A 22,221-nucleotide genomic window follows, 5' to 3' on the forward strand; every position below is an offset into this window, starting at 1 on the left:
AATCTGGCTTTCCGAAATCTGGAAAAATCCAAAATTCAGAACACAGGTAAACAGAGATCGCCCTGCTTGTGCACATCAGACCCTGATGACACTGGACCAGGAACCCAAGGGTTCAGGATAAAGGATTGTGTACCTGTATCAGAACTGCACTGACTCTTCAAATGTGGACTGATCAAAGTTTTATGCAGCCTCAACATAACCAAAACTTTTATGGTCAGTGTTCCAATCGATTAAAGGTGAGCATTTTTTTCCCCACCCTCTCCACTTATGTTCCCACTTTCAGGGAGTGATGGGTTTTCACCCCAAGACTCCTCTGTTTCTCAGGCTCCTTTATCATCATGACATTTACTGCCTTCTCCTGCATTTGATCTTTCAAAGTATACTTGTCTGGGGTAAACTCCATCTGCCATTTTTTTATCCAAGTTTCCAGCTGGTGAAAGTCCTGTAGTTTCATTTGATGACCTTCCTTACAACTCCACCAATGCCTGGCATCTATGAATTACTACTCAAACCAATTACTACTCAAACCACTGACATTTTCATTAATACCACCCTCAAATTGGAGGACATATTCTGACTGGGCATCTTCCAACTGGATGGCATCAATATCGATTTCTCTGGCTTTTGTTAAATTGTCGTCCTCTACTCACTTCTTCCCTCAGCTCTGTCTCACCCTTTTCTCTGTCTCCTTTTGCACAAACATGATAAATTCTCCCTTTCTTTGGCTTGGCTTCGCGGACGAAGATTTATGGAGGGGGTAAAAAGTCCACGTCAGCTGCAGGCTCGTTTGTGGCTGACAAGTCCGATGCGGGACAGGCAGACACGATTGCAGCGGTTGCAGGGGAAAATTGGTTGGTTGGGGTTGGGTGTTGGGTTTTTCCTCCTTTGCCTTTTGTCAGTGAGGTGGGCTCTGCGGTCTTCTTCAAAGGAGGTTGCTGCCCGCCAAACTGTGAGGCGCCAAGATGCACGGTTTGAGGCGTTATCAGCCCACTGGCGGTGGTCAATGTGGCAGGCACCAAGAGATTTCTTTAGGCAGTCCTTGTACCTTTTCTTTGGTGCACCTCTGTCACGGTGGCCAGTGGAGAGCTCGCCATATAACACGATCTTGGGAAGGCGATGGTCCTCCATTCTGGAGACGTGACCCATCCAGCGCAGCTGGATCTTCAGCAGCGTGGACTCGATGCTGTCGACCTCTGCCATCTCGAGTACTTCGACGTTAGGGATGAAAGCGCTCCAATGGATGTTGAGGATGGAGCGGAGACAACGCTGGTGGAAGCGTTCTAGGAGCCGTAGGTGGTGCCGGTAGAGGACCCATGATTCGGAGCCGAACAGGAGTGTGGGTATGACAACAGCTCTGTAAACGCTTATCTTTGTGAGGTTTTTCAATTGGTTGTTTTTCCAGACTCTTTTGTGTAGTCTTCCAAAGGCGCTATTTGCCTTGGCGAGTCTGTTGTCTATCTCATTGTCGATCCTTGCATCTGATGAAATGGTGCAGCCGAGATAGGTAAACTGGTTGACCGTTTTGAGTTTTGTGTGCCCGATGGAGATGTGGGGGGGCTGGTAGTCATGGTGGGGAGCTGGCTGATGGAGGACCTCAGTTTTCTTCAGGCTGACTTCCAGGCCAAACATTTTGGCAGTTTCCGCAAAGCAGGACGTCAAGCGCTGAAGAGCTGGCTCTGAATGGGCAACTAAAGCGGCATCATCTGCAAAGAGTAGTTCACGGACAAGTTTCTCTTGTGTCTTGGTGTGAGCTTGCAGGCGCCTCAGATTGAAGAGACTGCCATCCGTGCGGTACCGAATGTAAACAGCGTCTTCATTGTTGGGGTCTTTCATGGCTTGGTCCAGCATCATGCTGAAGAAGATTGAAAAGAGGGTTGGTGCGAGAACACAGCCTTGCTTCACGCCATTGTTAATGGAGAAGGGTTCAGAGAGCTCATTGCTGTATCTGACCCGACCTTGTTGGTTTTCGTGCAGTTGGATAATCATGTTGAGGAACTTTGGGGGACATCCGATGCGCTCTAGTATTTGCCAAAGCCCTTTCCTGCTCACGGTGTCGAAGGCTTTGGTGAGGTCAACAAAGGTGATGTAGAGTCCTTTGTTTTGTTCTCTGCACTTTTCTTGGAGCTCTCTGAGGGCAAAGACCATGTCAGTAGTTCCTCTGTTTGCGCGAAAGCCGCACTGTGATTCTGGGAGAATATTCTCGGCGACACTAGGTATTATTCTATTTAGTAGAATCCTAGCGAAGATTTTGCCTGCAATGGAGAGCAACGTGATTCCCCTGTAGTTTGAGCAGTCTGATTTCTCGCCTTTGTTTTTGTACAGGGTGATGATGGTGGCATCACGAAGATCCTGAGGCAGTTTACCTTGGTCCCAACAAAGCTTGAAAAACTCATGCAGTTTGGCATGCAGAGTTTTGCCGCCAGCCTTCCAGACCTCTGGGGGGATTCCATCCATACCTGCTGCTTTGCCACTTTTCAGTTGTTCGATTGCCTTATATGTCTCATCCAGGGTCATCCAGCTCTAGCCTTAGGGGCTGTTGAGGGAGCTGGAGCAGGGCGGAATCTTGGACTGAGCGGTTGGCACTGAAAAGAGATTGGAAGTGTTCTGACCATCAGTTGAGGATGGAGATCTTGTCGCTGAGGAGGACTTTGCTGTCTGAGCTGCGCAGCGGGCTTTGGACTTGGGGTGAGGGGCCGTACACAGCCTTTAGAGCCTCGTAGAAACCCCTGAAGTCGCCAATGTCCGCGCTGACCTGGGTTCTCCCTTTATCATATATCCAATTAACACCCTTTGTGGGTCTGGATTCCTCCCCCATCTGGCACTGTCTGAATACTGAGATTTCCTGCTCTTGGCTCATTCTGCTTATCCCTTGAAGAAAGGCTCAGGCCCGAAATGTTGGCATTTCCTATGGATGGTGTGAGACCGGCTGAGTTCCTCCAGCATTTTGGTATATTTTTACTACAATCACAGCATTTGCAGACTTCCGTGTTCCATTCAGATTAAATTGCAAACAACATTTTGCAACATTGATTCTTGCTGTACACCACTGATCAAAGATCGCCTGTCAGTAAAAACTACCACTAACCTCTGTCTTCACTGATCAAGCTAAATTTGGATTCACTTTGCTTCAACTTCCTCTGGATCCCTTGTCACTTAATTTTATGGATCGGTCTACCACGAAGGGCATTGTCTAATGCCTTACTATATAAGCAACATCTACTGCCCTAACCTCATCAATTATCTTTGTCACTTCCTCAAAATCTCAGTTAAATTTCTGAGGCAGGACCTCACCCTCTCAAATAATTATCTCTTGTCAGTCCAAGTTTTACTAAGTCCTATCCCTTAGAAGAATCTTCTCCAATACCTCCCCCTGCCCCACTGTAGGGCTCGGCAGCCTATAATTTCTTGGTTTGCTCCTGCTGCTGCCCTGACACACAGATAAGTTCAGTAGCTTCATGTTGATGCATCAGTGATGAGCAGCGAGCTGCAGGAATAGGTGCACCACGTATATATAAGTGATTAGGAAGATGGGACCAAGCATATCTAAGTTTGCTGATGACACAAAATTGAGTAGAAAAGCAAATTCTGTAGTGGACGTAGAGTCTTTAGGGGGATATAGGTAGGTTAAGTGAGTGGGCAAGGATCTGGCAGATGGAGTACAATGTTAATGTGTGTATTATTGGAGAGAGAAAAAACCCACAGTAGATTAGATTAAATTGTGAAGATTGCAGCATGCTTTTGTGCAGGGGGAAAATAGAATGTTGGCTTTCATTGGTAATGGGATTGAATTTAAGAGCAGGGAGATTCTTCTGCAACTATACAGGGTACTGGTGAAACCATGGCTGCAGTTCTGGTTTCCTTACTTGAATATGGATATACTGGCTTTGAAGTATTGCTGAGGAGGTTCTGATGGTTGATTCCAGAAATGGGGGGTTTAGAAATGAGGAGAAATTAAGTCACCTGGGCTTAGATTTATGGGAATTCAGAAGAATTTACGAGAATTATATAGAACCATATAATATCATGAAAGGAGGAGGTAAGATAGAAGGCGGAAAGTTGTTTCCACTGCTATGTGAGACTAGAACGAGGGGACTCAGCCTCATGATTCGGGGGAGTAGATCTGAGATAAAGATGAGGAGGAAATGCTCCTCCCAGAGCATTGTAAATTTGTGGAATTCTCTGTCCAGGGAACCAGTGAAGGCTGCCTCATTGAATGTATTAAAGACTCATAGTATGGGGTTGAGGGTTATGGGGAAATGGTAGGTAAGTAAATCTTGTTCAAAGGTGGAGCAGGCTCAATGGGCCAGATGACCTGCTCCTGCTCTTAGCTCTAGTTCACTTGTGCCACTTTATAATCCTGACTTTTTGTGAAAGACTTTCTTGAGCCTCTTTTGATTTGCAACAGTTACTTTGACCAGATATTGCTGCTGTCTGCATTTAGGTCATGGTTAAGACAGAATAGATAGACTCTTGCTGCTGCTACAGAAGTTGGAGTTATGAGGGATTGCATGATGCAGTGCAGAGATGATGCATCTTTGCCATGAGTGTAAAGGTTAAAACCATGTGTATTTTGCTTCTTAGTTAATTTTGTGCATGCCTCTTTAAGAGAACTATTGTTTGTAATGTTACCATAGTGACTATGATGTAATATCTACCCAGACTAATGACTTGCTCATTACTTGACAACATGTAAAGGAAGTGTGAACATGAGGAATTTTTCTTTGAATTTTTTGTCTCATAATGTATCTCTTTAAAATTTGAGCCTCTTTATATACATTTTATATCTCTATGATACAGTAAATGCTTTGATATTCATTGCTATGAAAGTCTTAATGTGAAACTATGCAAGATGTTTATCTTCTTTATCAACAAATTAAAGCTACATAAAATAACAGCTACAGAGTTTGATTTGTTGGCTTAATGTGATCAAAATTCAGAATATTGTAGCTTGCCTTGGAAGATGATACTTTGAAATTTGGATATATTAGAATAAGGAAAATGTTGTCCATATTTTGATTAAAAAAAATTTAATTGGGAACTTCGTTTGGAAGAAAGGGTTGTAAAATTTATCTAAAAGAATTAACAACTTGATTTAAAGTCAAAAGGCATCCAAGCTGTAATAATAGAATATTCCAGAAGTCTTTGGGACTGTGAATTGCACAGTTTGAAATTGAGCCAAGATCTGGCCAGACACCTGCGACCTTGAAAAGATAAGCCAGAGCTTTGGCAGAAGAATTGGCAGAAAGCCCAGAATGTTCTTATAAACAGTAAACCACCAGAGATAAGAGACGTTGTGTGCAGAACCACACAGAGAGTCAGCAGCGACTCTCTTAAAAGGGACCAAGATACAAAGTTTGTTTACAGTTCCCAGGAACCAGGAGAAGCCAGGGCAAAAGCAAGGTTGCAGTATGAAGAACCCAAGATGAATAAGCAGAAGTCTTGTTGGGCTAAAAACCTCGAGCAAACAGCTCTTCTCAAATAACTGTTTGATTGTGAGTTAAGCCAGCAAGGAAGACTGACAACACTTGGTAGGAGATTGGAAGCAATAGGCAAAGAAAAGGCGGCTTCAACTAGCAAGCAAGAAGAAGACTACCAAGGCACTGCAGACCTCATTAACTGACAAAGATTAGTGGAACTGGAACAGATGCAAAGTACCACTGGTGCTGTACCAAGTGAAATGCAGAAGTATTTCCAAGGATATGAGCACAGGAAGATCTTCAAAGTCTTCAAAGACATCTAGAACAAGTACAGCTTTGCATGCTTCCAGCATATCAGCTACGCATGCTAAGTTCCAAGCAGACTTGGCTACTGTCTGTGCTTGTAACATATATTTTAATTTGGGTTTAACCTGCTTAATATTACCCAATAAAAACAAATTGGATCCTGTGGGAATTTAACTCCAATTATTCTTTCTAATAAATTACCAATTTCCAACCAAAAAGATGTAATCTTAGGACACTGCCATGTAGAATGCAAAAAATTGTACCAACTCCCTGTCCACATCTAAAACATAAATCCAAAACATCATGGCTCAATTTACTTAACTTTTGTGGTGTCAAATATAGTTTATATGATGAATAAAATTATATTGTACCAATCTATACCTCACATTTATGGTACTTTTCATATTTTCTCTACATAACACCATCCAATCACCTTCATTTATTTGTTTATTCAATTCTTCTTCCCACTTTTATCTTAATCTTTGTACCCCTATTTTTCAAGCTTTCTTTTGTAACAACTTATAAATTGATGAAATAAATTTCTTTGTGTCTCCATTATGCATTAATAACTCCACATTTGTCTCTACTGGCAATAACGGATCTTGACCAAAGTTTTCATGCAGGAAATTCATACTTTTATAATAACAAAACCCACCAATCAAGGCTGGACTCAGGCCACCCACTAGTGTACATCTTATCGTTGGGACATTTAAATGATTCAGATGCCCAGCTCAGTGTAAACTCCAATCTGTGTGATAGTTCTTGCTTTCTGCTCCCTGCACTGACTATGAACGTTGCTTTATGCTAGGTCACTTAACTGTGGACATCGCTGGAGACTTCATTGTTAAGGTGTGCACTACACTTACCGTGGACTGTAGTATTGTTGGGCAGTACTTAGTATTGAGCCCCCCCCAACATTGGTACAGGGACCTAGGAGTGTGAGTTTAAGTCACTGTCTTGTTAGAATGTGTTAGTAATCATATATTACCTAACACTGAGCTGCACCCCAAGGTACAGGGATCGGGAGAGTCTGCTGGTCCCAATCTGTGAGTATGGTACAGAAAGCATACACGTGGGGGAGAGTATGGCACAGAAAGCAGCCACTGATATCAAGGACCCTTGTGCCTGATGTACATGCTTACACTGATTTAGTTTTTGTCTTGTACCGTGTAGAAAACAGATGGCCATTATATCAGAGACCAACCAGGGTCCGATGTGAATGTCCATATAGCTATTAAGTAGTGAGAATGACTAAGTATCATTTGACATTTTCTCTTGTTCATTTCCCATGTGACCAATAAAGCGACCTTTGATTGTGACACTTTTGTTCAGACTCGTCTCCCTGCGAACCTGATACATTCCCTGTCAACTCAAAAGTAGGCTTTCTCTCAACACAGAAACTGTCCTGTGTTGGTTTATGTATAAACTGTGGGGAAAGGTTGCAGTATCTGATTTTTGGGCAAACCAATTGGTGAACGTGGTCCAGACAATCAATGGACAATGTTTGTGCATAAGATTATAAGAGGCATTGATAGTCCTAATGTTCCTGGGTCCATGGTAGGAAATACCAGAGGATGTCTGTTTGAGGTGAGTGGAGGAAAGTTTAGGGGGGGGGAGTTAATATTTTTTACATAGAGTGGTGGATGCTTAGAATGCATTGCCAGGAGTAGGTGGTAGTAGACGCTGGTAAAAAAGGGACATTCGAAGAAAGACTCTTGGATAAGCATGTGCTACAAGAGAAATAGAGGGTTATGGACTGTAATGTTGGGAAGGGTGAGATTGATAGTGTAATAGGTTTCTAAGGGTTAGCTCAACACTGAGCCGAAGGGCTTGTGCTGTGCTGCACCGTTCTATGTCTTGAAGTAAATAGCAGCAACACCACAGGAGGAATTATTTCCTTTGAGCTGACTTGCTCAGGTTGGGCATTGACACATCCTTTCTCATGTACTGTGCCTGTGGAAAGAATCAACAGAGGTTTATATGCATCGTGTAAGGAACTGGTTTCACAGTATTCTTGCAGATTTTATTTTTTGCTTGTGGCCATTATTACAATGTATTGCTTAGACCCAGTAGTGTTATTTTCATTTTAATGTTTGCCAGGCCACTTCTGTATTAAACATCTATTGCGAGCCTGAAGTGTTGTGGAGAGTGAGGAGGGCTTTTGTCACTTAACCATGGTGTCAGCAGAATCCTGGTTTTACCAATACATTGTTTATTAGTCTATTTTGTGTTCCTCTGTACCTATGGCAAGTAAGAATAATTTGTGGATTGTATTTGAGTGTATGACAAGAACCTCTCATCGTCAAATCTTCCACTTAGCAACCTTCATTAATTGTTTTGACAAAGAATTTGCAATTAAAGGAAGAAAGCATTATTAGTATAGTATAGTTGTTGATCCAAAACACTGAGCAGCTAATCTCTGTTGTGTTTAAAAACATGATCACTTTTTGGATGAAAATTGCCCAGGGCACTTTAAATAACTTGATTGTTCTTTCAGAAGGGCTGTTTATTATGTATGTCCATCCAAAGGGCACAGAACGCTGTATGACAGTGAAATTTCCCACAGCCACTACTCCTTCAAGTTGAACTTTGCCCCATCTCTAAGGAGATCACTTTTTTATTCTATTTTCATTGCTTATTACTTTGAGCAAAGATTTGGCTAGTGGTAATGGTGAAATGACAAAAATATTAATGGACAATTAACTTGGGAGCTGAATGCTCAGACCCGCTCAATGTGGAGAATTCTTTCTCGTAAAGAGCGGTGGGAATCTGGAACACTCAGTCGGAGGAGGTGGGGGAGTCCAGTTCTCTGGCAATGCTTTAAGAAGCTCAAGGCTATGGACTAAATCCAGATAAATTAAATTAGTATAGATAAGCAGAATGGTCACATAAACATGATGGGTCTCTTTTCTGTGACTGACTCTCGATGATTATGAAGGACAGGTTGAGAGGTGGAGAAGGAACAGTTGAGAGGGATGTGCCCAAATGTACACAAATGGGAGCAGTTTGCTGGGCCATAGGCAAGATAGATTGAAGAGCCTTTTCCTCTGTGTAGATCTTTATGATGGAGGCTGACAAATTTCTAAACCCCGCCTGTTGTTTTGACTTCATTTCTTCAGATGTCTTTGTTATCAACATGCCTTTCATTCATCGAACCTGGTGGAGTGCGCAAAGCAAAGGCTTGTCACGTAATGAGATGCTTCAGACCAATTTATCCACAGCTTCCCTGTTAACAACTGCCTTTACTACCAAGATATTTGATCAAAGGCATACCAAAGATGAAAACATTCGGGGAACAAGCTGTTAGTTTCCCCAAATGCCACTGGAAAGAAGTGTTAGCCAAAGCAACAGAGATTTTATTTACTGGTTACACAGTTTTGATGCGTGGTTAGGAATTTGATAAATGCCAATGCACATTCCCATATGCTGGACAGAGTCCTGGCTCCACAAAGTTGGTTATCAGCACCCTGATGTGAGGCCTTCTACTAAATGGAGCAAATAATTAGATGCTGGAGGAAACCGGGCCACATCCATGGATAGAAATGGTCAATTGAAGGTTCTTCTGAAGGCCTTGGAGGACATATTAGCTTGGTACAGAAGAATTAATTGACTGGTGACCAGGGGTGCAGCGCTGCCGGAGGTTACTGGGGCGTAGGTCCAGCACCTCATGGGGCCACTCCAGGCATCTCCTTGTTGCCTGAAAAATTAGCACTGTATCCCTATTGGTGACCAGTTTCCATGTAGGATTTTCACACCTCATCAAAAAACTAGCCCTTACAGTCTTCAAACTAAGGACTGGACTGTGAAAAGCTGAGGGAGAACTTGAAGAATTTGCTAAATAACAGAACTTTGGATTTATTGCATGTTTTCAGATTGAAGAGACAACAGATCTGAATTGCATGTTCAAATTCCCCATTGAAGGTAAAAGCTCTTATCAATCTGGAAGTTGGGTGTAAACATCATCAAAATTTATAATTTTTTTAAGCCAACTCTTGAAATTTAAACAAGGTTGGTACTGTGACTGGAGAGCTTGAGTGATAGGGAAAGACAGGATAAAACATAAAACATTATAGCAAAGTACAAGTCCTTTGGGCTAAAATGACCTACTCAACAAACAAAACCTTCCCCATGTTACACCCATAACCCTCTATTTTTCTTGCATCCATGTGCCTGTCTAAGAGTCTTTTAAATGTTCCTATTGTAGCATCCTCCACCCCCACCCTTGGCAATGGATTCCAAGCACCTGTGTAAAAAAAAACTTACCCCTGATGTCTCCACTGAACTGTCCTCCACTCACCTTGTACAGATGTCCTTTGGGGTTTGCTACTCTTGCCTTGGGGAAAAAGGTCCTCCCCTATCTATGCCTCTTATATTCTTGAAGACCTCTATTAAGTCACCTGTCATCCTTCTTCACTCCAAAGAAAAAAGCTCGAGCTCTGTTATACTTGCCTTAGAAGGCATGTCCTCCAATCCAGGCGATATCCTGGTAAATCTCCTCTGCACCATTTCCACAGCTTCCTTTTTGTAATGAGGCATCCAGAATTGAATGCAATATTCCAAGTGCAGTTTTATCCAGAGTTTTATACAGCTGCAACATTACCTATTGACTCTTGACCACAAATTCACCACTAATGGAAGCCAGCAAATCGCATGGCTTCTTAACTAGCTGATCAACCCTGAGAGATCCATCGATTTGAACCCCAAGATCCTTCTGTTCTCCCACATAGTTAAGGATCCTGCCATTAACCATGCACTCTGCCTTCACTTTTGACCTTCCAAAATGCTTCTCTTTACACTTATCCAGATTGAACTCCATCTGCCAGTTTTCTACCCAAACCTGTTGTAACCTCCAACCTTCTACACGATCCATATCAGCTTGACCTTGATGTTATCTACACATTTACCAGCCTCTATTTGTTCGTCCAACTCATTTATAAAAAATCACAAAGAGTGGGGTCCCAGTAAAGGAAGCTGCAGAACTGCAGGCACAATATGTTCCATCTACTACTATCCTCTGCTTTCTGCAGGCAAGCCCATTCTGAATCCATAGAGCCAAGGTTCCATGGATCTAATGACTTTTTGAATGAGTCTATCATGGGATCCTTGTGAAATGACTTTCTAAAAACCATGGATCTACCACCCTACCTTCATCAATTTATTTTGTTGGGCTCATGTGGCAAATCTACCCTTCACAAAGCTTCATTGTGATATAGGCCGGATTTTTTCCCCCCTGGACCATAGGAGGCTAAGGGGTGTCCTTAGAGATGTATAAAAACATGAAGGGTGTGGATGAAGCAGATGGTCAGGATCTTCTCTCCAGGGCAGGGGGAGTCTAAAACTAGAGGGCATTGGTTTCATGTGAGGGGGGGGGGGGGGGGGCTGGATTTAAAAGGGACACGAGGGGCTACTTTTCCACACAGAGGTTGGTGAATATATTGAACGAACTGCCAGAGGAAGAGACAGAGAAGAGTGAAGTTACTACATGTAAAAATATATTTGGACAGGTACATGGATGGGAAAGTGTTTGAGGGATATGGGCCAAGCACAGGCAGCTGGGGCTGGGCTCAGGGCAAAGGTCCTGTTTGGCTGCTATATAAATCTAGGCCTCTATGATGTGAGATATCTCCACAAGCTGACCTCCCACCAGCCTTGGTAGAGGAGGGAGAGAAAGGCAGGCTGTCCAATACCTCTCATTGGTGTCTTGGGGCTCCCTCTCCTGGGGAGTCATAACGTTGCCTCAACTGGGGACCAACTCATATATTGTCCTTACTCACCCAACCAGGGCAAGTGAGCTCAAACATGGGGCAGGCCCAGCGATCCAGAGACGCAGTCTTCTTCTTAGTGGTCCACGGCCTGATACATGTGCTGAAATTGTAGAATAACAATTACATGATTTTTTTTTGTTGCCAATGCTTGGATTGGACAGGATCTGAGGAACATTCACAATTATTAAATGGTAAAAAGTTTGTCTTGCCAGTGTGAGGGAGGGATTGGGGTGAGAGGGCCTGAAGCTTTACTGACAGACTTTATTGTAACCTCTTAAATAAAATCCAGATGGCATTTTGAAGTTGTGCAGTCCCAAACAAATGAAAACCATATGTCTATTTGTAAACCTTTTTTTTGAATCTAACAGTATGCCCATTCAATTAGTCGGTGGTAATAACTATGGATAAACATGAATGTTTAGGACACATTGATCTATTCTCCTTGTTGTCCCTAAGGTTGAACTGTAGCGCTCAAAGGCTGACCACCTTTGGTCTCTCTAAATTAATCATTGACCGTTTAATGCTAATTCTTTGTTTCTATGACAGTCTTGATTCAATATAGGTTTGAATCTTCATTTTTCGTAAACAAAATGGGAACAGGTCATCAGTGTGATAATGGCTGATCTATTCCAGGTCTCATCTCACCTCTTTCTTGTCACATCTCCACAACTTTCAAAAATTTACCTGCCTCCACTTTAAAGTTGAGTGACCTCACCTCTACCACTCTCGGGTGGAGATTTCTGGAGATCCACTAGGGGTTCTCAACCTTTTTCTTTCCACTCACATACCACTTTAAGTAATCCCTATCCCATAGGTGCTCTGTGATTAGTAAGGGATTGCTTAAGGTGGTATGTGGGTGGAAAGAAAAAAGTTTGAAAAACACTGTTTTAATCTAACCTAATTGACTCGTTATGTGCATGGTTTTGTAACTCCAAAGGAAATGGGCCAATTTTTCTCCAGCAAAATATTTCAGTAGCAATTGGTTCTAGAGTGGTGATTCTCACCCTTCCCCTCCCACTCACATCCCACTTTAAGCAATTCCTTACTAATGACAGAACACCGATGGCATAGAGATTACTTAAAGTGGGATGTGAGTTGAAAAAAAATGGTTGAGAACCACTGGTGTAGAAAAAAGTTTGATCCTGTTTTCAATGTTGTTGCTCTGCTCTTTGTCAAAAATTCCAGGAACATCCCTATTATGTCTGGTGGGATCTGGGACAACTACTACTGTGTACCTTCACTTGATGAGGGTATTTCCATCTCTGGCCCATGCCTTTATTGCCATGGTTCCTTTGCAGTCCAACACTGTTTATGTTCCATACTGTACAGAAACAAGCTCTTGTGCCTGCTGAAGTCAACATCAACCATCCATTCCAGTAATTGTACATTAATCCTATTTTTTTAAGTTCTCCCATATTCCCATCAAAATCCTTCCACCCCCCCCACCCCCAACCCAGCTCCACTCATTCACATTCACATTCTATCAGCACATCTTTAGGATGTGGGTGGAAGGTAGGGCAGCCAGAGGAGGACCTTGCAGTCACGGGAAGAAGGTGCAGACTCCTCACAGGCAGAGCCATAGGCCAGGAAAGAATCTGGTACATCAGACTGGGGAGGTGGTTGCTGCCCAGAGGGTGAGCAGAATCCTCAGTGCGCAATAGGTATTAGCCCATCAGTGCCTATATGTCAGGAACCAAGTGAGAATATGCTCCCTTCCTCGATAAGGTGGAGTGTGCAGGATTAAGAATTTTACATCAGTTCTATCAGTGAAACAAGAATCTTCCTTCAATCCTGGAGTGTTGAAATTAATCATTAAAAGTGCTCAAATGAAAATGAAGAAAAGGCTGCCTTTTTCCAATGCCTCTGGAAATTTTTCTACTGAGGTATTTGGAATAAGATTAAATTTTTACATTCAAATTTAAATTTAGACATACAGCCCATGAACCTGTGCTGCCCCAATTACACCCAATTGACCTACATCTCCGGTACGTTTTGAACACTGGGAGGGAACTGGAGCCCCCAGGGAAAACCCACGCAGATACGGGGAAAACACGCAAACTCCTTCCCGACAGCACGGGATATCAACTCCGGTCCCGATCATTGGCGCTGCATCAACGTGGTACTAATCACTACATGCTGCCAAATCTTGGATGTTCTGGTTAACCTCAGAAAAATTATAGGAACAACAACTTAGATTTAATTTTAGCAATCTCCAGTCAGACAGCATCAATATCAAATTGTCTTTTTCCATTAACCCCTTCCCTTTTACTACCCCTCTGTCTTCTATCCTTCAGGGCCCCATCCCCTTCCCTTCCTTCTCCTGTGAGAGAGCTACCCTTCCTGCTCCTCTACCCTGTACCACATCACTTCTCAGCTACCTTCCCAATTGTATCCACCTATGACCCTTTACCTGTCAGCCTGTATTCCTCCCCATTCCCCTTCCTCCCTCCACCTCTCCCCAACCCCACATTATTCAGGCATCTACCTGTTTTTCTCCATTCCCAATGAAGGGCTCAGGCCAGAAACTTTGACTTCCTATACTATAGGTGTTGCGTGACCTGCTGAGTTTCTCCAGCACTTCTGTGCATTGCATTTAATGGCTTTGCAGTCATTTAAGATTCAGGTTCAGGATTCAGGTCCAAATGTGAGAACAGGCAATGTTATTTAATGTCATATGCAGAAATATATCTTTGCTCAGCTTGGAGACGGAGGAAGCGAGGGTGCTCAAAAGCCAAGGGTAGTTAGACCCAAGACCAATATAGGTGGGTGGGCTCTGTTCACCACTTGCGCTTACATCTACGACTATAACACCATCTACAAATTTGATGACGATACCACAGTAGTGGGTTGTATAAAGGAAGGGGGGATGAGTCAGCACACAGGAGGGAGATTGAAAACAGCTGAATTGTGCACTAACGACAACTTTGCACTCAATGCCACCAAAACTAAGGAGCTGATTGTTGATTTCAGGAAAGAAAAATCGGAGGTGTACGATCCAGTGATTATTGGGGGAAATCAGAGGTGGAGAGGCTGAGCAAGTGACTCTTGGGAGTCACTATCTCGGAGGATCTTTCCTGCACCCAACACACCAATGGCATCGTGAAGAAAGCGCATTAGCACTTCTACTTCCTCAGTAGTTTGTGGAGGTTTGGTATGACACCAGAAACCCTGGCAAATTTCTACAGAGGTGTGGTGGAAAATATGCTGACCAGCTGCATCACGGTCTGGTAAGGGGATACAGTACCCCTGAGCATAGAGCCCTTCAAATGGTAGTGGACACAGCTCAGGACATCACATGCAAAATTCTCCCCACTAATGAGTACATCTACAGGGAACGCTGCTGTCAGAGAGCAGCAGCATCATCAAAGACCCACACCACCCAGCCCACGCTCTGTTCTCGCTGCTGCCATCAGGAAAGAGGTGTAGGTGCCTCAAGACTCGCACCACCATGTTCAGGAAGAGCTGCTACCCCTCCACCGTCAGACTCCTCAACGACAAACTCAATCAGAGACTAATTGAAGGACTCGTACTTGTGCACTTGATTGATTTTCTTTTTGTTCTCTCTGTATTGTACAGTTTCATTATCTGTTTACAGTTCTTTGTTTGTTTACATGTACACGCTCTGTATAGTTTATTCTTTGCACTACCAATTAGTGCTGATTCTGCTGTACCCGCAAGGAAAAAAGTACCTCAGGGTTGTATGTGATGTCACGTATGCACTCTGTCAATAAATTTGAAATCTGAGTACTCTGGCTAGTGTACAGTGTCATACCAGAAGATGAGTCGGGAACCAAATGAGAATATGTTCCATTCTCAGATAAGGTGGAGTGCACAGCACTTACAATTTTGCAGGTAAATACATCAGCAAATGTCTGAGATAAATATGGCAAAGCATTGCAAAGACTTTACAAAGCATGGCAGAAAATTGTCTGGTCATTTTATAGCGAAAATGATCATTCACTCTGAATGCAAGTATCCACTGAAGCAGTTTCTTTAAATAATGCTTCAGAATGACAATGTTTGCTTCCAAGCAGCTGATCATTAATAGTTGAAGCTTTTGCCCCATGAGCTTCTTTAAAGAGTGCCTGGAGGAATTGCAAATGACAATCATCTGTTTGTGGGGATTTCTAAGAGGCTGTTCTAAACACTTGACTCAAAGGGTTGAAACACTTGTTCAGCTCAAGATGCTAAGACCCCACCTTGACACTCATTTATTTAGCAATCGGTAAAAATAAATGGTTCCAAACTGGAGTTAGTGGTGGACAGGGTCAGCCAGGGGGAGGGAATAGGAGAGGCACTTCCAAGAAAGTGAAGGTGGTTGTGGGAGGGGGGGTGTGGGGGGGAGATTTAATGGGAACCTAAGGGGTGACTCTTTTTTTTGCACAGAGGGCAGTGAGTGTATGGAACAAGCTGTTGGAGGAGGTGGGCAAGGCAGATGCTCTTGCAACATTTAAGAAACGTTTGGACAGAAACATGGATAGGATTGATAGATGGGGCAGATATAAGTAGGTGGGACATGTGGGTAGGACATTTTGGTTAGCGTGGGCAAGATGGGCTGAAGGGCCCGTTTCTACACTGTATGATTTCAAATGACTTGCATGAAGAGGGGAGGAACGGAGAATGCAATTGGAGTATAAGCACAAAAAATAGATGGAACTCATTAGGTCGGGCGGTGGTCACAGAAAGTATAGGTTTATAACCAAAGTTTCAGGGCCTGAGCTCTTCTTCAATGTATGAGCAAAAGGCAGACAGGTCCCTGGATAAATAGCCTGGGGGGAAGGGAAAGAAGGGCAGGGGGCGGAAATCATCCTCACAGGCAAAAGGCCATAATAGGAGGACAGGAGAGGAAAGATGAGGGATTATTGGGGGGGGGGGGGGTCTGTGAATGCAGAGCTGGAGAAAAGGAGACAGAGGGGAAGGGAAAGAGAAGAGATGGGGGGGGGTCTAATTGAAAAAGGAGTTTGATGGTAATGTCATCTGGATGGAGAGTGCCTAGATGGAATATGAGGTGTTGTTCCTCCAATGTGCAGATGGTCTCCATCATGAACATGGGCAGAGATGTCAGCATGGGAATGGGGCAGGGAATTGAACTGGGTGACCACTTGGAGATCCCTGCTATTGTAGAGAAGGTGCTCAACGAAATGATCTCCCAGTCTACACCCAGTCTCTCTGATATAGGGGAGACTACAACGGGAACACCCGATGCAGTAGATGACCCCTGTGTTGCTTTGCTTGGGGCCCCCGAATGGTGGTGAGGGAGGAAGTGTGGGTGCAAGCATATCATTTCTGGATCACAGGGTTGGGTAGCAAAGTGCCGATTGGTTGGAAGGGTGGAGTGGATGAGGGAGTCACGGAGCGAGCGTGCCCTGTGGAAGGCGGAGAGGGGAAGATGTGTCTGGTAGTGGAATCATGCGGTAGGTGGCAGAAATGACAGAGGAGGATATGTTGGATGCGGAGGCTGGTGAGGTGGTGGGTGAGGACAAGGGGAACCCCATCCTTGATGCTCATGGGGGTGGAGGGGCCAGGGCAGATGTTCATATCAAGCATATGCAGGTGAGGGCTGAGTTGATGGTAGTAGAGGGGAACACACATTTTTTGAAGGAGAGCATCTTGGATGACCTCACATGAAAGAACTTGTCCTGGGAGCATATGTGATGGAGACAGAGGAATTTAAATTGTTTTGCAAAAAGGCAGCAAAGATTCCATGGATAGAATGCATTCATTCTGTTCTGTAACAATTCTATAAGATGTACGAGAGTGAACAGAACTTTGTGTTCATCATGAAAACACTCAAATGTCCAAAATTTACTCACCCAATGCACTTTATAATAAACCTCTTAACTCTCCCTGTAAATGAAGATCAAACAAGTGCAGACGTGGAAAATCTGAAATAAAGCAAAAACATGGGACACTTTGTGAGGACTAGTTTTCTTCAGTTAGCAGAGAAGGTGAGGAAGAGATGGTAGAACAGTGGAAATATCTCTGATACGGGAGACCCATTAATCAATTCTGGAGATAAAAGCATTTTGTATAATGTGTTACTACTGAAAGGTCTGTGAGACATGCCTAGAAAGCCAGTAGAACAAGGAAAATTGAGCTGAAATTTTGAAGGACAGAAATCGCCTTTCCTACTGCAGTGAGATGCCTATGTTTGTAGAATTTGATATCAAGTCTCCTGCCCACAGGAAAGGGAGGAGTGGAATAATCAATGAAAGTGACTGGCAGCCTGAAGCTCCACATCATCTGAGGATTGATTGAGCTTGCTATTGTCACATGTAGCAAGATGCAATGAAAAGCTTTATTTTGCATGCTATCCAGGCAAGTCAACCCAGACACAAATAGAGCAGGTAGTGAAACAAAAGTGCAGTATTTAATGTTGTACTATGTCAAAGAATGAAGGCTCTAATGTAATAAAAACCATGTGCAGGGATGAGAGAAAAATACAGTTAAACAGTGCAAGAGCACTTTACACCACAAAGTAAACAGACAAACTACGTTTGGTTTCTTCAGTATTGAGCATCCATATTGTGAATACCAAATGGAGAATGCAGGGAGTGCATGCTGATTACTGCTTCACCTAGACAGGCCGTTGTGAGCGCCTTCCATGAAGAAGGAGGAGGAGGGGAAAGTTCAGGAGCAAGGGCTGAACCTCTTTTGTTGAATTGGAAAGTGTCTTACGATGTGAAGTTATTGGGAGGAATGAAAGGTGGGGCATGGTTGGAGAAGTAGTTAGCTCAACACTGTTACAGCACCAGTGATCAGGACTGGGGTTCGCATCCCGTGCTGCCATTAAGGAGTTTGTACATCCTCCCCGTGCCTGTGTGGATTTTCTCCGGGGGGGGGGGTTCCGGCCACCCACCATTCAAAATGTACTGGAGGCTGTAGGTCAATTGGGCGGCACGGGCCCGTGGGTGGAAATGACCTGTTACTGTGCTCCATGTCTAAATGTAAAAAGTTTAAATTTAAGCATAAATAACAAAAGTGCTGGCCAATTGCAGGTGTAACTTCATCCAGCACATTTATGCAATATGCCTTTGTTTCCACACTTTTCGGTTTTATTTTGCACCACCTGCTGTTCTTAAGTATGGATTGACTTGCCTGGATAACATGCAAAGCAAGGCTTTTCACTGTATGACCCCTTCCCCTTGTCCTCACCCACCATCTTACCAGCCTCCGCATCCAACATATCCTCCTCTGTCATTTCTGCCACCTACTGTATGATTCCACATGCAACAAGAAGCAAGGTGTTCTGGGTAATATAAGCCAGCACTGCTTTGCAATTATCCACGCAGCTTTTTTTCTCCCCCAATACTCCATGCACCCCCTTTTACATGGCAAAACACTATGGAGTTGGCCATTCAACTGTCCGTCTTGTGCAAAGACAGGAAATGCTGGAAATATTTGGGAAGCATCACGAAAGGGGGACGCAAACCTTTCAGTTTGTGCACGATCATCAAACTAGAAGAGAAACAGAAAGCCAAAGGCTGCAGATGCTGCAATCTTGAACGGATAATGAATCGCTGGAGTAGCTCAGCTGGTCAGAGAGGATCCAGGGATAGAAATGGTTGCCCAACGTTTTCAGTTGGGATCCTTCATCAAGACTGGAACATTGTTTCTCTCTCTATAAATGTAATAAATACTTAGAGCAATTTCTGTTTGCATTTAGATTCCCAGTGTCTACAACATTTCATCTGTTGGTTTGTGTTCCAATCAAGTCTATTTTTTTTAACTCCATTTCAATCCACGAAGTTGATTATTGATTTTCCATTGTGCCCTCTGATATCACTCTCCTTTCTCTTCAAATTTGACTTTCTTCCTGATTTTATTAGTGACTGTTGGGTTCTAGTTTGTAAATAACCACATGGAAGTGATTCCAAATGCATGCCAGAGGAATAAGCCCCCTTTGGCCCATATGTCCAAATCAAACAAAAACTTTGCTGCTTGTACTTGTTTGATATCCCTCCATCCCCATTTGTGTTGGATGGTTTTTAGATTAGAGATGTTTTGACCCTATTTTTTGTCTCTTGCTACATTGTTTATGGCAGAAAATGAAAGGACTGCTCATTTTGAATCATTATTTAAGATAATTAGAAGAGCTACATCAAGCCAGTTTGTTTATCAAATTATTGGAATCCATAAGATAAAGGAGTAAAATGTCCATTGAAACTGTCCTGCCATTTAATCATGAGCTGATCCATTGTCCCACTCAGCCCCACTCCCTGGGTTTCCTCCTGTAACCTTTTGATACCCTGAAAAATCAAGAAACTACTTATCTCTGCCGTTAATATACCCCATGACTTGGTCTCCACAATCGCCTGTGGCAATAAATTCCATGGATTCAGCACCCTCTGGCTAAAGACATTTCTCCATATCTCTGTTCTAAGCAGATGCCCTTCATTCTTCAAGTTGTTTCCTCTTGTCCATGACCCTCCCACCGTGGGAAACAACCTTTCTACATCTACTCTGTCCATGCCTTTCAACATTCATTCCTGCCGTGAGTGGCCATCCAATCACACCCACCGCAGGGTTCTTGTCTTTGCTTGCGGAATTGAGCAAAGGCACATTTCATGTGTTGCTGTGATGAAGGTCTGCTTTCAGAGAGAGTACAAAAATTAAAATGGTAAACTGTAGAACCATATCCACTCTTGCATCTCCCTTCTGAAATGAATCTGATCTTGAGCTTCTGTACAGAAGGTTTACAAATGCATGGAATGTGTCTCCTTCACACAGCACAGAACATCTATTCAGTCTCTGCCCAATGGTCACATTTATCATTGCTCAGCATTCCCGCCTATTAGTTCCCATGAGTGTGGCTCAGTTTGCAGTTGCTACATATATATACCTGCAGAGGGAGGTGATCTGCTCACGAGACCTTGTATACCAGAAAAAAATGCTACTCTGATACTGCCTCGTAGGCTTGCTGTCATTTGGTCGTAAATTTTCTGTTCTGTACTGTTTAATGAAAAGGAAACGAGACAATTCCCACCTGAATTTTGACCTTGGGTGTTCTCTTCCTGTGTTCAGGCAGTACCTGTGAATATATTTTGGTGCCAAATATATTGAATGATAACTGGGGTGGGGGGGGGGGGGGTGGGGAAGCACACAATATAATGTATCATGTGTTTTTATATTTGAGGTTCATTGTCATTGATGCCCATCAATAATCACAAAAGACTGAAGTTGTGAAACTGATCGGCTTTTATTAACTATAAACAGCCGTCAACCTCATTGACTGATTGAGGGGCAGAGTGAAATGGGGACCATGCAAAGCATTATAGGTAGGATCGTTCAGCCGGCAGCAGCCAATCATGGCATAATACCACAGCCATGAATAAGCAAGCTGCCAATCAAGATAGCTTCTGCCATTGTCATGTGATCAGGTGATGAATGTCAGCATTTAGCTCTCTCCTAAACACTCTCCTTTCTTCTCACCCTAGTGGATCACCTTGCATTTTCCCACATTATATTCTTGCTTTTCCTCATGCACTGAACCATTGTAGACTTATTGTGTCCTCTTCACATGTTGATTTCCATCTACTTTTACATTAGATTGGGCCACAACGCATCTTCGTGTATGTAAGATTCCAATCGATTGAAGTTCCAGCACTGATCACAATAGCCAGCTTGCCAACTTGATTTTGTTCATGATCCAAAGTTTTGTAAATGCTAATATATTACCCCCAATGCCATCATCACTCACAAGAAGTAATAATGAGATTGCTAACCAAATGATTTTTGGGAATGCAAGTGTACTATTTCCTATGGAGTCCCTGTATTCATTCTGTTTACTGCCACTTAAACGTCTTGACTGTATTTGATTGTGAGGCAATAACCAAGGGTAAGAAATAAGGGTTTGTTCTTTGGGATCTGGGCCGTTGAGGTACCTTCACCCATCCTGTCAGAAATTTGTATCATTGTGTTTAGAGTTGAACTCCAGGAAAGAGAGGTGTGAATATCTGGTTATTTTGCACTATATTTTCTGATCCACATATGTGCACTGTTGAATGCAGAGGTAATTAATGTTCATTATCGTGGCTACCAATTGCCGGCTGTTCATCTTCTCTGACTTGCCTTGGTCTGGCATCAACCTGCTGATAAGAACACTGATTCACCCGCTTCTCCCCAGCATTTCAGGAATGATCTCTGACACTGGATTTGGTCCTTGCTTCTGGTTTGACAATGCCCATATCATTGGTGCTTGCATCTTTGAAGTACGTGAGCTAGAGCTGAGTTGTTAAAAGGAAATGAAACTAGTAAAAGACTGTTAATTTCCAAAGTAGGCACCTCTGTTCATTCTGACGTCTGCTCTTTGGTTGAAACTTAGAATGAATCCAAACAAACAAGTTCTGCCATGAGTTTATAAAAACAAACTTTAAACTTTTCCCTCTCCCAAAGAGAACTCCCCATTAACCTAATAGGGTCAGGCATGGACAATAGATTGTGTCTTTAATTTACAGACTGGTGTTAGAGTGAAATTAACTCTGTGTGTGTTCCTTGGATACACAGTGATAGAATGTGCTACATGTAAATATTTATTGGCCCTTTTGAGGCCAGTCAAACAATGGAACAAATTTGCACTTGTTTTACTGTTAGCTGTTGAGATGCTTGTTTATGGAAATATTCCAGAAAGTAATCTCGCTAGGTATAAGTGAAAGTCCAACTGCATTAACTCAGCCTTCACTCACATGTCCTCCATTTCCTGCCCGGTCTCCCCCTCCCCCAACAAGGACAGG

General features: G+C 43.1%; 1 protein-coding gene and 1 long non-coding RNA gene across 5 annotated transcripts in view; one reads left to right on the forward strand and one right to left on the reverse strand.

Moving 5' to 3' along the window:
- LOC138742229 (glypican-5-like) overlaps positions 1 to 22,221 on the forward strand; it is a 641,419-nt gene that overhangs the window by 84,955 nt on the left and 534,243 nt on the right. The window lies entirely within an intron of this gene.
- LOC138742230 (uncharacterized) overlaps positions 8,053 to 22,221 on the reverse strand; it is a 30,125-nt gene continuing 15,956 nt past the window's right edge. For both annotated transcript variants that reach the window (XR_011344006.1, XR_011344007.1), the window contains exons 2-4: positions 17,302 to 17,373; positions 11,498 to 11,588; positions 8,053 to 8,879 (exon numbers count right to left, since the gene is read on the reverse strand). This is a non-coding gene — a long non-coding RNA (uncharacterized lncRNA). The remainder of the gene's footprint in view (positions 8,880 to 11,497; positions 11,589 to 17,301; positions 17,374 to 22,221) is intronic.

This window comes from Narcine bancroftii, chromosome 9 (genome assembly GCF_036971445.1).
Source record: "Narcine bancroftii isolate sNarBan1 chromosome 9, sNarBan1.hap1, whole genome shotgun sequence".
NCBI classification, from domain to species: Eukaryota; Metazoa; Chordata; class Chondrichthyes; order Torpediniformes; family Narcinidae; genus Narcine; species Narcine bancroftii.